Raw genomic sequence first — 6,026 nt, 5'->3', positions numbered from 1 at the left:
TTTGAAGGACACCAGGCTTACAGCCTTTTGGAGCAGACGGTAGGGAAGCTGCTCCACATGGATCATATTGATCTCTCCAGCCACTCCTCGAACATCCACAGCTGTTCCAAGATTTGCGCGCAGCGGAGACGAGACGCGGCAGTAGACCTGGGCGCCACCTAGTGGATTCTATTGACTGGGGGAGTCGTCAACGCGTGGTGGGGTATATAAGCTTCAGGGAACAATCCCTACAGCCAACCTAGAAAATACTAACTACAGTCGAAGCAGTAGGGAAGGAGTCTTATCTTTAAAAAAAAAAAAAAAAAAAAAGTAACAAGAAGATGACAAAAGAAGCAAATGATTCAGATGACTGACAAGAATTTCAAGAGTGGTTTTTCAATATAAATTTTAAATCTTTGAAATGTCCAAGTGCTTTATTATTTATATCTTTATTAAGAAAAGGAAAATATAGAAAGTTTATTTTGCCAAAATATTATCACTTTTCTTTAATCTGCCAGATCGGTCACATTTTGCCTTAATAGGTTTATAATCCAGTAAGCCAATCCAAATGGAACTGAATTTTTATTTTTCCTACCATCTAATAAATATGAGTCTTAAGAAAAGCTGTTTATAAAATATTCCACCAATTATGTCTCCCTTCTTCACCCATTCCATTCAGTTTCCATTCCTATTATCCCCCAAAAGAGGTCGTACTCATTTTTCCTTCCATTCTTTACATACACACATTTTCTGGAAGAAAGAACTTCAATTTTCTTCTTGGCAAAGTTGTGGCTATTACTTTGAGATTAAATTCAAAATACAATTCCTAGAAAGTTGTACCTTCAATTGATCCACATTCTGCAATCACTTCCTACTTTATGTTTCCAGATATATTTTATTTAACATTGCCACTTGATTATAATTTTCTAATTGTCTTACCTCCACAAATTGTACTTTTGTGTGATCCACAACCTCTGCCTCAGAAGAGGAACCTATTAAATGTTGAATCAATAGCTATAACATAAGCAGATAACTATCTCTGACAAGATTTGTTAATAAATACTCTGGTTATTCTACCCTTTGGATGTGCTAAATATATCAACAACAACTAACATTTATTGAGGTTTTTTACTTGATGGTCACAATGGCCCTATTAAATAGATACTACTATTATCCTTATTTTATAATTGAGGAAAGCTACTTCTAGAAGGTTAAGAAATTCACCACATTGACGTGGGCAGTAAGAAGTGGAATTGAAATTTGAACCTGGTCTTTCTGACTCCAGAGCCTATACCCTGAACTCCTATACTACAGTGTCTATCTTATATGTTGTCATTAAAATATATGATACACTGATCTTATTACTGGTTGTATTATATTTTGATGATTCACTTTATAAAATTAAATATTTCTAGTTTTATCCCCTGCAAAATAAGTTATTTTAGATAGTTGCTAAAATTATTCAAGTTGTTAATATTTTTTACCATGTTTGGTCTTTAAAGAATGAACTTGCTATAATCAAAAGATGTGCACAAAGGAAGGAAAAGAAATTACTTTACTGATCAAAAGACCAATGCAGGAAAATATGCAAGCTGACTGCATTTCACTAAGATTGCAACAATGAAGTGGAAGAGCTAGGGGAAATGGGAGATCTGGTAATAACTGTTTCTTTGTTTTTTTCAGTTCACCTGACCTATTTAAACATTTTAATTTAGAAATGCTCCTCATACTTCCCAGGTTTGGTCTCATGAGTAAGCAAATCAGGAATCCACAGGAACCACCTGTCAGGTTTCATTTCAAGGGAATTGGAAAGGGATCCTGACCTCCCAAAATATTTAAAGATGTTTAAAATCACATTCTTACAGCTTCTTGAACAGAAAAATGAACTTTTAAAAAAAGAGACAACATCAGTCACAATTGTTCAACACTAGAAATAAACCCACAAGTCCCTAAAGAATAAAATAGCATGGCAAATAACATGGTAAATTCATGTAAGGAAATATTATTCAGCATGGAAAATGAATGCACTAATGCCACACTCAACATGGATGAATCGCAAAATATAATTTTGAGCAAAAGCAGCAAGACACAAAAGAATACAAATGATTCCACTTACATAAAGTGCCAAAACTGGTTCTGTATTTCACAATAAAAATGCAAAAAGAAGTACACCCAATGGTCATTTCAAAATGTATCCAGAAAAAAAACATAATAAGCTGTGCCCATCATTTATGTTTTGGTGAAAATAAGTCTATTAGCTCCATGATTGCAGTCTTGAGAGGGAAGGAGAGAAGAGCAAAGCATGAAGACTGTAAATTCTAGAAGAGAGTAGTGGTGAGACTGTGAGCTCTGCAATCACACTGACCTGGATTTGAACTAGAGCCCTGCCATTTACTGACTGTGGATCTTGGGCTGGGGTATAAATCTCTCAAGCTCTTTGTTCCCCACCTAGAAAATAAAGATCACAGTGGGCCCAACCTCATAGGGTCATTTTGAGGCTTACAGCGTGCACTAGTTTTCACTAATTGTCCAATAAGTGTTTTTTTTTTCTTTCTCGAGATTGGAAGTAGAGGAGGAAATCAGCACAGGGAGTAGCAAAAGAAAACACTGGGCACTCACTGTGTTTCCTTCCCACTCACCCCTGGGTCACTCCACCCCATGGGCTTCTCTGTGAACCACTAACACTTGCTTCTCTAGCAAGAGTCACCAGAGATCTTGTTATTCAACCCAATGAATATCTTTTCTCTACATCATTTGATACTATTTACTTTTTCTTCCTCCTTGAAACTTTTCTTCTTGTGTTTTCTTTGATATCCTGGGTTGTCCTCTTCTCACTAAAACCCCCGTCATTGCCCACCATCAGGCCCTTGTCACTTTCCTCCTGTTGCAACAGCCTCCTAACTGGTTTTCTCCAGCATGGCCCCTTTCCAACCCTCTCTCCACACTACAGCCAGTGCATTTGTCCTAACATGTGGATCTCACCATGCCTCTTCCCCACAGCCTTATAGCAACCTCTATCTTGTTCAGCCCTGGAAGATCTAGTCTTTCTATCTGTCTGTCTTCGGGCTCATCAATTGCTGCACTAACCTACCCACTCTCATTTGGACCTTCTTGGCTTTCTACCACCTGTTTTCTCTACCTGGAATCTTGACCATATTACCTGCCTCACATAATGAACTTTAAAACTCAGGACAGGTCTCCTTCCCACCCACCATGCACCTCTTTCTACATTATATACCTTCTTTTGTAATCAGTACAATCTATGATCATTCTTGAACCTCTGCACTATTTACCCATGGATGGTCTACATACTCAAAAGACTGTCAACTCCGTAAAGTCAGGCACCTTTCCTACTGATCTTTCTATACCACCACCCAACAAATTGGCCAACAAAAACCTAGTTAAGTAAATTAATGAATCGAGCAAATAAATAATCAACGCTTACTTCACAGTTTTACAGAACTATCATCGCATCTCCTCTGCTATAACTTCCTCATCTACTTCTACAGGAGAAAAGGGGTTATGTATCATATCCTTGTCTCTTAAACTCTGTCTTCTAACATTTATTGATTATTTATTGCCATCATTATTATATTTTTCCACATCATATTTAACTAATCAAAAATTTTACAGGTAGTTTAAACCTCTTGATCTTGTTCAATATGCTGTATGTGTAATTGGATAGCCATGAATCCAAATACTAACTTTACCACTGACTAACTCTGAGACCTTGAGGAAGTCACTCAACTCCATTTCCGTTTTCCCACCTGTAAAATGAGGGCAAAAATTCCTAACCAACGGCTTTCTTGTGAAGTTAAATGAACTGAAATGAGGTTAATGTATATAAAGCATTTAGCACATTGCCTAGCACAAATAAGAATGCAGAAATAGTATCTACTAGTATTAATGCACAACTAAGGCTTGTTTTGCAGAGCATAATTTGTTAATCATTCATTATAGTGCTCTGTACTTTTCAAAACTAAGGGTCACCTTGGTTTTAAGAGTAAGGCCTCGGCCAGACGCGGTGGCTCACGCCTGTAATCCCAGCACTTTGGGAGGCCGAGGCAGGTGGATCACCTGAGGTCAGGAGTTCGAGACCAGCCTGGCCAACATGGTGAAACCCCATCTCTACTAAAAATATAAAAAAATTAGCCGGGCGTGGTAGTGGGCGCCTGTAATCCCAGCTGCTCGGGAAGCTGAGGCAGGAGAATTGGCTTGGGCCTGGGAGATGGAGGTTGCAGTGAGCCAACATGGTCCCACTGCACTCCAGCCTGGGTGATAGAGTGAGACTCCATCTCAAAAAAAAAAAAAAAGAGTAAGGCCTCAATAACTATATTCAAGTATGTATTTTTTCCCAAAAGGAAAAACTTTAAAACGTATGCTTTCATAAAACATATGCATATATATACATATGCTGCATAACTACCTTGCTTATTTCATAAGTGAAAAATATTATATTAAATGAAAATATAGATTCCATTCAGTAAATGATAGCATTTTCATCCTGCAATTTACATACTATTTTAAATGCATGTAAATCATGTATGTTATTCATTCATGAAACATGCTTCAAGTATATAACATAAAAAATTCAGTTAAAACTTTTGCTTTTCCTATTTTCTGTGCTTAATATCTCAATTTGAATCTTATTAAAGTTTAAGTGGTGGTTTTGAAGAAGGCAGTAAGAACAGAAAAATATTCAACCTGAGGAAGCTGATTGAAAGGAAAGAACAGAAAAACAGAAATGAAGAAAACAGAATCAATTAAATAGAACTATATGAGGACATTTGTATGGCCGTTGTAAATAAGAAGGCAAGATCTCTGGAAGATATATCTGACATTTAATATATATTATAGGTATAGTATATATTTGTATTTTTAAAAATCACCATATCCTTCACTAATCTAAAAGTGAGGGATCTGTTTGCTTTATCTACAAAACTTACTTTCCCCTTTCCCAATTGCCACTCCCTAGAAAAGAAACAACAAATGTGAGCTATTTTATTCAAAAAGGAGAATCTCATGACAATAGGATTATTATGACAAGCATTTTCCACACTTTATTCTTCATGCCCAGAATGACATTAGTAAGATAAGACATTTTAAAAGTCAATAGCACTTATTTTGAAGTTTAAACTATCATGTTAAAAAAAAAGTCATTTCCTTAAACAGGAAATGTATTAATAATGGCACAAAAGACAGTACAAGTCATTCTATAGAGTACAATGTTTCCCTTCAAAAACAAAATAATATCCTTATTCTCAAAGGGTAGTAATTCTTTAATGTAGTTGTTTTAAAAAAAAAATCCAGGAGAGGGGAAAATTTTAGCACCCTTCATCTCACATTCATATATATTTTGCTGAGTTCTGATCATTTGAAAAATTAATGTATTTCACTAAAGATTTAAGTTGAGACTATCTGAAACTTAAAATTGCATCAATATAATCTAGTTGTCACCAAATAAGTTTTATCTGCTTTCTACATATATTATTTATTTTTATACCAACATTTGCAAAACTAATTTTGCAACTGACCCAGTCTGTTAAGCATCATCGTACCCCAGAAAGCTTTGCAAAGAATGAATTATTGGGGCTGCTCTGTCTATGGGGTAGCCATTCTTTTATTTCTTTTCTTTCCTAATAAACTTGCTTTCACTTTAAAGATAAAAAAAGAGTGAATTATTAAAATAGTACATTTTTGCAGACTCCTAAAGTTTTTTAATTTACTTATGGAACAGAGATTTAAGATAAAAATATTTTTAGCATTGTTTAATTTGTATTTTATTTGCAATAACTTCAGATTAGATGGTATTGGGGGGGAAACTATCAAGCAATGTAATTATACATGGGTTCAAAGTCCTGAGAGGTTACCAACCCCTCAGTATATTTTATTTCCTATTAGCTAAAAACATAGAACTTTACATTTTGGTTCAATTCACTGCCTAACTCATTTCACCAACAGGTCTGATTTTCCCATCTCTTCTTTTTCTTTTTTTTTTTTCTTTTTTTGAGACAGAGTCCTGCTCTGGTCACCCAGGCTGGAATGCA

This window comes from Hylobates moloch, unplaced genomic scaffold, assembly GCF_009828535.3.
Source record: "Hylobates moloch isolate HMO894 unplaced genomic scaffold, HMol_V3 SCAFFOLD_1, whole genome shotgun sequence".
Lineage (NCBI taxonomy): Eukaryota > Metazoa > Chordata > Mammalia > Primates > Hylobatidae > Hylobates > Hylobates moloch.
This window is presented reverse-complemented; position numbering follows the sequence as displayed.